This window comes from Ahaetulla prasina, chromosome 3 (assembly GCF_028640845.1).
Source record: "Ahaetulla prasina isolate Xishuangbanna chromosome 3, ASM2864084v1, whole genome shotgun sequence".
Taxonomy (NCBI): domain Eukaryota; kingdom Metazoa; phylum Chordata; class Lepidosauria; order Squamata; family Colubridae; genus Ahaetulla; species Ahaetulla prasina.
This window is the reverse complement of record NC_080541.1, coordinates 138,089,512-138,100,820: the sequence shown is the minus strand read 5'-3', so window position 1 is coordinate 138,100,820 and position 11,309 is coordinate 138,089,512. Positions and strand designations below refer to the sequence as shown.

Sequence of the window (11,309 nt, the reverse complement as noted above, 5' to 3'; positions counted from 1 at the left end):
AAAAGTGATCATGTGATACCCCCCCCCCACCAGCCCCAGGGCACTGTAATGGATCATAAATATGACTCAGCTGCCATGCATCTGAATTTTGATCACATGACCATGATGGTGCCACAATGGTAATAAGTGTGAAAAATGGTCATAATTCACTTTTCTCAGGGCTGAGGTATCTTTGAATGGTGACTAAACAAACTGTTGTACGTCGAGGACTACTTGTCCAAGTGGACTTTTGCTTGTGCTTCTCTCTAAATGAACCAAAGCTCATGGTATTCCCATTAGCAAAGACTGTAACATCTGGCATAATTAGAACTAACGCTATGATTTGATAGAATAGAGCAGGGGTCTCCAACCTTGGTCCCTTTAAGACTTGCAGACTTCAGCTTTGCTGGCTGAGGGACTCTGGGAGTTGAAGTCCGCAAGTCTTAAAGGGACCAAGGTTGGAGACCCCTGGAATAGAGAATCACAAAAGCAAAATACTGCAAAATATTTACGGGACCGCCTGCTGCTACCGAATACCTCTCACCGACCCGTGCGCTCTCACAGAGAGGGACTCCTCAGGGTGCCGTCGGCGCGACAGTGTCGTCTGGCGACACCCAGGGGAAGGGCCTTCTCTGTGGGGCTCCGCCTCTGGAACGAACTCCCCCCAGGACTTCGTCAACTTCCGGACCTCCGAACCTTTCGCCGCGAGCTCAAAACTTACTTATTTATCTGCGCTGGACTGGGTTAGTTTTTTAAGTTATGGGTTTTTAATGGGTTTTATCTCCAAATTTTAATTGTGGCCAATTTAAATAAGTTTTTTACTAGTATTTTAACTGTATTTATAATGTATTGTCCATTTTTTACTTGGCTGTGAACCGCCCTGAGTCCTTCGGGAGAAGGGCGGTATATAAATTTAAATAATAAATAAATAAATAAATAAATAAATAAAATACATATGCCAATACAGTAAGCTGTAAAATGACCTTAGATTGTATGTATTGTTTGCTGTGCTTTGTTTTGTTTTTATGTATTTGTGATTGTTTTTTATGTTTTTAAAAACAAAACTGTTTAATAAAAAATATTTTTTTAAAAAAGAACTAATGCTGGGAACCTAGTCTAGACCTTCTGATTCTTTTTAAAAAGCTTCAGCTGACAAAGCGGTGATAGACAGCAGAGCTCTATGTGCTCATGGGTATATCTGGTGATGAGCACTGCCAATAATATATTGCAAATTGGAATTAAAAAGATTGAACGGTAAAGAGAAATTTGCAAAGTAAGAGGAGGAAATGCTAAAGAGAAAAGCACAGTATTGCGCAAATAAGGAATATAAGGAAAGGTAGAAAAACAGATGTGTCGTGTATGTATCTCTACTACTCAGAAAAATGGGAAGGGTGTAATAAAACTGAATTAAAGCGATTTGAATACATGGAAAGACATTGCTGAATACATTCAGGAAAGTGAAGGCTTACATTTAAAAAAGAAAAAAAATGAAAATACATGTTACAGTCTATGAATTAGTGTGGTCTAGGTTATGAGTAGGTATGAACGTAGAATATCCATAGATAATTACAGCTGGTAAATGGTGCTAATAAAAGAAACAGATGAGTATGGGGACAAATTGTGCAATATTCCTGATAAATACAATTCAAGAGAAAACAATATCTGATAGTTCATAAGAATAGTTGACTGTGAATGAGACAAGAAAAACAATTTTTCAGAGTGCTGTTGTGGGTTTTATATCAAAGAATGGAACAATTGTCCAAGAAGAAAAGATAGAAAAGAAAGCTGCAAATACTGTGAAAACATTTGGAAATTGTAAGGCTGCAGAGGTAGATCACATAACTCATGAACTATTAAAATATGGATGTGGTTTGCTTATGGAAGAGCTATAGAATTTATTTAACACATATCAAGACCGCATCGGTATCTTATCATTGGAAGGAAGCCATTATTGTTCCCCTCTATAGACAGAAGGGTAACCAGAATAAAAGCAAAATAATGTTATTGGGAAGGGTATGGAAGAATTTTGATTGAAAGTATACTTTTGATTGGAAATATAATTTGTAAACATTCACTTAGCCTTTCATTGCTTCCTACGAGTGTATGGAAACTGTGAGCAGAATTTGAGAATGACAATACGGCTTGCTGCTGGACAGAGAATGTGTTTGTTTTGTTTTGTTTTTTTGCTCTTCAGAGATCATTGAGAAACATTTTGATGGTATGTTTCTTAGGGAAATTGCAGGATAAAGTGAATAGGCTTCAATTATGGAGTATTTTGCGTGAATATGGAATTGAAGATTGGTTACCCAGTGTAATAACAATGGCAAAAAATAAAAGTACAATTTATGAGAATGGAATATTTAGCAAGTGGTTCAGCACTGAGCAAGGAGGAAAACAAAGGCTGTGATGTCTCCTTGGTTGTTTAATGTATTTATAAATGTATAAGAAATAACTTGCGCTGGTATTAAAACCATGCTGTTTGGGGATATAAATGTATGTGTACTTTTGTATGCAGATTGTGCTGTATTATATATATATATATATATATATATATATATATATATATATATATATATATATATATATATATATATATATATATATATATATATATATAATTTGTTTTTGTAGATTTTCACAGGTATAGGTATGCAAGTCAAGTCTTGGTGTATTCGGGTCATTTCCCATGTAAGGTTGAGAGTATCTTGGCAACATTTCGACGAGGTCCCACTCATCATCTTCAGGCTGGTGCTTATGGCTTCGTGCTTCTGCGAGCAAAGCAGAAGCATGACGTGGAACCTCGTTGAAATGTCGCCAAGATACTCTCAACCTTACACAGGAAAAGACCTGAATACGCCAAGACTTGCATATGTGTGTGTGTGTGTGTGTGTGTGTGTGTGTGTGTGTGTGTGTGTGTGTTTTCATAGGTTTTCACGGGTATATGTATGCAGGTTTTGGTATGTTCGGGTCTTTTCCCGTGTAAGATTGGAACGTTTCAATGAGATCACACTCATCATCTTCAAGCTTTGGCTTTGTTCTAAAGTAAAGTGTGGATTTTAACTGCTGTTTCTCTATAAATACTGGTGGGGAGGGGTGTTTTTTGAATTGCTGGCCTAGCTGTTGAAAGCTGATTGGTTGGCTGTGTTGCTACATATTGATTGGTTAATGGATAGGATAGGTTAATAGGAGAATAAATGCACGCATAGCAGAACACAAGATTGCAGTCAGAAAAGAAGAAAAAACTTCATCTCTTTTCCAACACCTTAAAATAAAAGAACATGACATTAATTTTGAAGGAACCAAATTAACCTCCAAAACTGAACACTACCACAAGAGAATAATTATGGAAGTCATAGAAATAGAGAAACACCCCTGTAACATGAATAAACATGACAATACCTCCCACTTACCAAACATCTGGAAACTAGCCCTAGTCAAGAAACGAATCCCAGCTACAAAAATTGACACCAACACATGACAGGACCTTGAACTCAGAACCAGACCAGGGCCCAAAATGCTACTTCCCACACAAACATCAACCCCATTAACCAATTAGCAACACAGCCAACCAGCAGTTAAAATCCACACTTTGCTCACATAAGAACAAAGCCAAAAAAACTCAGCCTGAAGATGATGAGTGAAATCTCATCGAAATGTTGCCTAAATACTTTCAATCTTACACGGGAAAAGACCCGAACATACCAAAACCTGCGTGTGTGTGTGTGTGTGTGTGTGTGTGTGTGTGTGTGTGTGTATAAAGGTTCCCCTTGCACATACATGCTAGTCATTGCCGACTTTAGGGGGCGATGCTCATCTCCGTTTCAAAGCCGAAGAGCCAGCGCTGTCCGAAGACATCTCCGTGGTCATGTGACCGGCATGACTCAATGCCAAAGGCGCACGGAACGCTGTTACCTTCCCACCAAAGGTGGTCCCTACTTTTTCTACTTGCATTTTTACGTGCTTTCGAAACTGCTAGGTTGGCAGAAGCTGGGACAAGTAACAGGAGTTCACCATGTTACATGGCAGCACTAGGGATTCGAACTGCTGAGCTGCTGACCTTTCGATCGACAAGCTCAACGTCCTAGCCCCTGAGCCACCGCGTTCCATATGTGTGTGTGTGTGTGTGTGTGTGTGTGTGTGTGTGTGTATGTATAAATCATTAAATAACTGGGTACCTTGGTAGAATGTTTTAGTAAAAATGGGAACATGCAAATGCCAGTAGAAGGGTAATAAGTAATATGTGGTCTCTTGCAAACAATGAATGCTTGTTGAACCAAGCAAAAATGGCCATGTACTAAATATGCTTCTGCCCACTTTGCTATATGGAAGTCAAAATTAGGTTTGTTAGGAGAAACATATAGACCAGGGGTGTCCAAACTTGGTCCCTTTAAGACTTTTGGACTTCAACTCCCAGAGTCCCTCAGCCAGCAAAGCTGGCTGAGGAACTCTGGGAGTTGAAGTCCAAAAGTCTTAAAGGGACCAAGTTTGGACACCCCTGATATAGACTGAAGCCAGTGGGATTGGGGTATGTATGGGAGGTATGAGAAAAGTAACACAACAGGGGTGTCAAACACAAGGCCCCTGGACCTGCAATGTGGTCAGATCTGGCCCGCACGGCTGTCTTGGAAAATGTAAGGGGCCTGCGCGTGTCACTTCGGCCCGGTCTACCCAATGCGAAGAGGAAATATCAGCCCAGCGTGGCTTTGGCCTAGTCTACCCAGTGCAAAGAGGAAATATGCCAGCAGTTTGAGGAGTGGCATCAAGCTGGCCATGCCCACCCAGTTGGCCACACCTACCCAGCCCCCCCCCCAGGTCAACCACAGCCGTGATGCGGCCCTCAATGAAATTGAGCTTGACACCCCTGTAATACAAGAATAAATGAATATATTGCCTTCAATACGCACAGAATGTATGGTAACTAGTAGAAAATAAGTATGTTGAAATGGTTGGCTCATACAGACAGAATGAATAACTACTGAATCATGAAACAAATTTATAAAGAAAAAAAAATTAGGAAGAAGAACCAAGAAAGCTGTGGTTGGATAGAATTAAAGAGATCCTTTAAAAGAGAAAGATGAACAGTTTAAAGAACAGAGGACAGTAAATAAAGCTGTGTATGGACATGGTGGAAGGCACAATGGTTAGCAAGTATAGAAAGATTTGGAGATGTAGATATGTAGCTGTAGATGGGGCTGATGCACACTAAATTTAGCTAGTTTTAGTTTCATCTTAAAATCATGTCACCATGATTTTTTTTCCTTTTTCTTACATTTAATTTCTTGGATATGCTATTTCTTGCTCCTTGTCTGAGTTGCACTGCTGATCCAAAATGGAATAGCATTATGGCATTGATGGGTATGTGTCTACTGTACATATGAGTTTTAGTCCAACCAACCAATATCAAGTAAAGTTTTATTGGCTAGGAAATACAGAAAAAAATATGTTCACTTTTAGTTTCAGGTAAGGCATGCAAAGTGCATGATAATATAATGGAAACTGTAAACATAGTGAAGACAGGAATGTCTGACAAGCAAGGAGCTAATAAAATAGCAATCAAATATATAATCTAAATTCAGCAAAACAAGCAGCCAAGAAACATTTGTGCTAGAGAACTATGGAAATTACCACTGCAACAGAAAATTGAGATTAACGCAGCAGGATCCATATATAAAACCTGGCATATATTAAGAAGCTGAGGAATTCGTATTGATGGACAATTGCCAAACACGTTAACAGAGCTGGTAACTTGGAAATATCAGTTTTTAAGGCTGTCAAAGACAGCCATCTATAATAAGAAAGGTAAGAGGAAGTCTGCCATGTTACTTTATGGTTTTAAAAACAAGTGTGAGAAAATTATTCGTTGATACATAAGTACTGTACGTTCTTATTTTCTCAAGACATCATGGAAGAAAATTCACATCTCCAGCTCAGCAGACTTAACCAATGAGACAGGGGTGAAATCCAGCAGGTTCTGACAGGTTCTGGAGAACCGGTAGTGGAAATTTTGAACAGTTCGGAAAACCAGCATATGCCACCTCTGGCTGATCCCAGAGTGGGGTGGGAATAGAGATTTTGCAATATCCTTCCCCCAGGAGTGGGGAGGGAATGGGGATTTTGAAGTATCCTTTCCCTGCCACGCCCCCAAGCCATGCCCACAGATCTGGTAGTAAAAAAAATAAAAATAGATTTCACCACTGCAATGAGATTGAGAACCTAGACAAATAGAAGATGTGAAAATATATCTTCTAAATTTCCTCTAGGAAAGAGAAGAAGAGAATGACTAGTAGCAAGACGGATGGACTCAGTTACAGTGGCAACTAAGTGCACTGTTGAGAGACCTGAAAGACCAGGATAGAGAGAGAGAGAGCACCATGAAGAAAAACAATTTGATGGACAATCATTAAAATATTCCTTCTAATAATCTTTTTTTTAAAAAATACTCCCTGGCATCTTTTTCTCATCATAAACCTTTCTCCCTAATCCAGGAAGAAATCAGTTATTTAAAATAAAATGCTGTCTGGAATTTGAACTGGTTATTTGTCTCTTCCAAAACATTTTTTTTATTTTCAATTACAGTCTGAGATTTAAATAATCAATGGAGAAAATCTGATTTTTGTGCATCCCAAATGCTGCCACCATTTTTGTTAGCGTAGCTATTTTGATCAGTATAGCTTTTGTGGAAAACAACACATTGTTTTAATTGAGAAATTTGTTATTTGTATTCATATATCGTATTAGCTTTGATTTCACTTCCAGGGTGATAAGCACTTAATCAGAATTTGCTGTTGTAGAGGAATGATCTTCTTTTGTTGTTCTCCTGACACTGTGTTTCTTGGGTTGAATCCGAACCCAAAATTATATCAATAATTTTACTAACATGTAATAATTGTAATATAGTGACTATATGTATGTTGTACTGAAATTAAAACTTACTTCCTTCCTTCTGTCCTCTATCATGAATCAGAATGGAGCTGGAAGGGACCTTAGAGGTCTTCTAATCCAGCCCCCTGCTCAAGCAGGAAATCCTATACTATTTCAGACAAGTGGCTGTCCAGTCTCTTCTTCAAAACCTCCAATGATGAAGCACCTGCAACATTTGTAGGCAAGCTGTTCCATTGATTAATTGTCCTGTTAGCATTCCTTGTACCTTGACTTTCTCTTTGCCTAAACAATTTACTCTCTTGGATAATTTTCTATATGTCCCACTAACTCTGGGAAAGTACATCCAAGGCGAATGGACTGACTCCTAACATTCTTAGCAACTTGTCAGCTGGGCAATTATGGGAGTCCAACCAAAGGTTATGAAGTCCAACCAACGGTTAAGGAAGTCTGCCCCAACTCTTCCAGGAGCATCTGATTTTTCCACATACTTGACATTCAAACTCAAGCACTATTAAAAATACATATGTAATTCAGCTGTGTATATTGGTAAATGGCTTCTTAAGATTCACAGCAATAGAAAACAGCCTGGCTCCACTTCACTGACAATTCCATATTGTGTGGCCTCATCAAGTTCAGAACAAATTGTGATGTGTGCAGGGAAATGAGGCAAGAGGCATATGAACCCTGTAAGACTTGAATCTATAAATCACTGAGAAATTGCTCTAAATTTAGGCAGGTTGAAGAGACCAAAATAAATAATAAAGTTCAGATACCTGTATTTGTGATATTCTTCTGCCATAAAGGAAATTTTTTATTTTGTTTATGGACTGTATTTGGTTTGTAGTTATTTTTTTAATGATCATTACATACATTACCTTATTTAATCTATATTTTATGGGATTGTTTATTTTGTAGTTTATTGTAGTGTAATATTTTTATAATTCCATTATCATTAGTTGTGTTGAGCATCACCAAATGATATGCCAAAGTACACAAACCACAAGTAATGAATTAAGTTCTAACCAAAATTAAATTTCTTTGTTGAGTTTGACTATAGGCTGAGCATGAATATATAAAATCAGTAGGATTTAAAAACATGCTTCACCTTATCTGAAACATAAAATTCAGTTTAATATCAATACCAAGGTTTGCTCAGCGTATAGTGGTGCTACGGAAACAATAAGACTTTATATAAAATTCATAAAAAAAGTTCCAACAATCTCAGAGAATTCATTTTATTAAATAAATATCCCGTCTGTGAACCGGAGAGCCTTGCAGATTCATTGCTTTCGAAATTGATCAAGCTGTAACCAGCGAATTTCAGCTGCCTAACTTTCTCACATGCCTTTAATTTCAGTGAAAATATACAGTATATACAATTCTACCCCAGAAAAAAAAATCATTAAGACTTTAAAATGCTTAACTTTAATAGCATTGTGGCAGATGATTTGCTGGCTATACATCCCACTAGACTGAAAGAAAAAGCGAAGAATCTAGACTATATAAAGCAGGCTGTTGCCTAGGAAAACTCCTCATTCGATTTCAAACCAATCAGAAATGAATTAAGAAAAGTAATATGCGCATGTGACACGATCCGTAGTGAATGGTACATCATAGGCTTAGACGTGAGAGCGGCGATCTATCTTTCCCTTCGCAGATCACCACTTCTTGCCTTCGTATGGAGAAATCTCTTCTTTTGGGAGTGGGATGAGGCTGTTGTAGCACCCACAATACAACTCACAGGCAACAGTGTCAAAAGATTCCGATTCGCTGGCCGAACGTTATAAAAAAAGGGAACGCAAAAACTTGGACCGCTGTTTTTTTTTTAAATCGGACTTTTAATGGCTGCAGAAGGTCCAAGAAAAAGGGGGACTTTGAAGTTGGGGGAGCCAAGAACCTTTGGACAGGTTTCCTTCGCAGGACTCGAGGTCCAACGTACCGGTCGCTAAGACGATCGCCTAACCGGGCAAGCAGACACCGGAGACGGCTAAGCGGAGCGTCAGGAGTTTGGGTTGGGGGGTGGGGGGTGGGGGCGGATGGAGCTACCTCGCGCAGGAACCCCTCGGCTTTAGGACCGCTCGGAGCGCTCCCGCTCCGGAGGTAGTATAAGCTTTGCCATCTCTTCTACTCTACTGGCAGTTTGCAGAAGATCGCTTTTAAGTGAAACGGCAGGGCCACCCCTCCCGCTCTTGCCTCTCTCTCTCTCTCTCTCTTTCTCTCTCTCTCTCTCTCCCTCCCCTCCCCAATTCATCGCGCCCTGTCCTTAAGTTTGCGAGCTCCTCTTAGCCGCGGCGAGAGCGAGGGAGCGCGGGCGAAGCTCCTGCCGCCGCGGTCTATAAGGAGAACCGGCCAACCCAGCAAGAAGGGCAGGCTCGGCGCCGACGGGGGTGCATGCCTCTCTCCTCCTCCTCCTCCCCCACCGATGGACTTTTCTAACCGGAGCGCCGCCACGTTCCCGGGAAACCCCTTCGGTCCTGCCCGGCCCAAAAAAAAGAAAGAAAAAAAGAAAGAGCGAACGAACTCCGCGGCTTCTTCCAAGGCTAACCGCGGGGATTTGGGGAGCCTCCCGCGCTTCTTTCACCGTCGGCGATCGGAAATAAAATGAAAGCTGGGGGGATCGCTCAGCCCCAGCAGCAGCAGCAGCAGCAGCCGCCTCGGGACCAGCCGCGCCATCCGGAGCTGCCGCGGCCGGCAGGCAAACAGCGACCGCACCGCGCCTCCCCGTCAAAAGTTTGATGCCAAGAAGTGAGCCAGGCACAAGGAAGGGCGAAGGCGGGGCTGGAGCGGGACGGCTAGAGGAGGCTACCTAAGACCTCTTCTTTCCCATCCACTCCCCCCCCCCGGTCCTCACCCTACCCCCCCTCCTGCGCCGCTCTAGTCTTCACTCTGGTCCGATCCCTGCCTTGTCCCCCAGTTCGGGGAGGACTCCTGCCGCGTCGCCGGCCCAACCGGGCTGATCTCCAAAGGGGCAGCGCCAGAGGAGTGGCTAAATCCAGGGGGCGCGCGAAAGAAGCGCGGCTCGTCCGCTCGCCTGGTGGCTCCAGCTGGGCTTCGGGCTTTGCTTTTGCGACTCGCCCGCGGAAGTCTTTCGCCGCGGGCTGCAACTTTTGTTGCCTAAAGCGGGTGCGGCAAGGAAGAAAAGGGGCGGCCGAACCAGCCGCCGTCTTCTCCTCCCCACCTCCTCCCGCCGACATCACCGCTGCTGGAGGGACAAGAAGCCGGATAAAGCCAGCGCTGCCATCCAGGGTCCGGAGCAAAGGCGGTGGTTTTGCTTCCGAGGCTTTGACAAAACGCAGCGATCGGTCCGAGACGGTGAGTAAAAAACCCAGCTGATTTTCCGCCCCCCGGCTTTTCTCTCGGCCGCTCCCTCCGGGTGCGCTAGCCGTGCGGTTCTTGAAGGGGCGGACGGTAAACTTTCCGAGAAGGGCCTTCGCACTTGACTCTCTTTCCAGATTCCAGGGATGGGATCGGAAGAGTTCGGAAGCTGCCCTAGGAAACTTGACTGCCTAACAAACGAAACTCTTCCTCATCCCTATCTAGGACACGATGAAGTGAACCTGCCCCAGAGGGTTGGAAGGTGGATAAGGTGATCGGGCGGTGGCATTAAAATGCAGGGCTGGAGCTTTTGAGATCAGCTAAAAATTCAAAGAGAGAAGAGAGAAAGCGAGTCGCCCGGCTTGGGTTAGCATATACACTATATTCACACTATGTATATTCATTCATTTATCCATCCATCCATCCTTTGGAATTTTGACTCCCTTCATAATTGATACCCTGTGTAGACTCCTTGCCTATTATAGGGATCGCTCTGTTGCAAACAGAGTTATTGCACAATTAATGTGATTTTATTGCATCTTCTCCTCCTCCTCCCCCTTTCGCAATAACCAATTAAGAGATTTTAGAAGAGAAAAGGGAGATCAAACTTAGATACAAATAGAAACTGCGCCCTCTAGCGTTCATTTGGAAGTCTTCCACAGGGAAGGCACTCCGATTGGTACTTAGGCAAAAAAGGCGGAAAAAAAAATCTGCCAGCGGGGATTTCAAAGCCTTTGTTCATAGAAAAAGCCGTTTGGCCCCTTTTTATATCCCAAATATGTGGAATGATACACAACTGGCATCTTTTCCTTCCAAGCAATGAATGTATAAATCCATTGGCTTACAGGCAGTGCATCACCTTCACTGGTATTCGTAGATTCCTGAACTGTATAATCACTGCATTTAAAGAAGACGGAGAGCTCACTTTTATCAGTCATTTTTTAAAAATGACAATTTTAAACTAAAAATGTTACAGAATATACGACAGGCAACAAGGAATGAACAGAAGGCCTTTGAATAGAACGGCCTGTAGCTTGAGATGATATGGAACAGAAGTATGCCATGCTTCTGAATCTGAATATTTTTCCTGTTTTGGTGTCTACAAATACAGCTTTTTTTTTTCCCCAGAAGGA

General features: G+C 41.9%; 1 protein-coding gene across 4 annotated transcripts in view; it reads left to right on the top strand.

Annotated features, from left to right (window-relative positions):
- The first annotated feature begins 8,929 nt into the window (after nt 1-8,929).
- Nucleotides 8,930-11,309, top strand: part of NTNG1 (netrin G1) — a 317,715-nt gene continuing 315,335 nt past the window's right edge. For all 4 annotated transcript variants that reach the window (XM_058179238.1, XM_058179237.1, XM_058179235.1 and 1 more), the window contains exon 1: nt 8,930-10,173. The gene's annotated coding sequence lies outside the window, so the exon portion shown is untranslated. The remainder of the gene's footprint in view (nt 10,174-11,309) is intronic.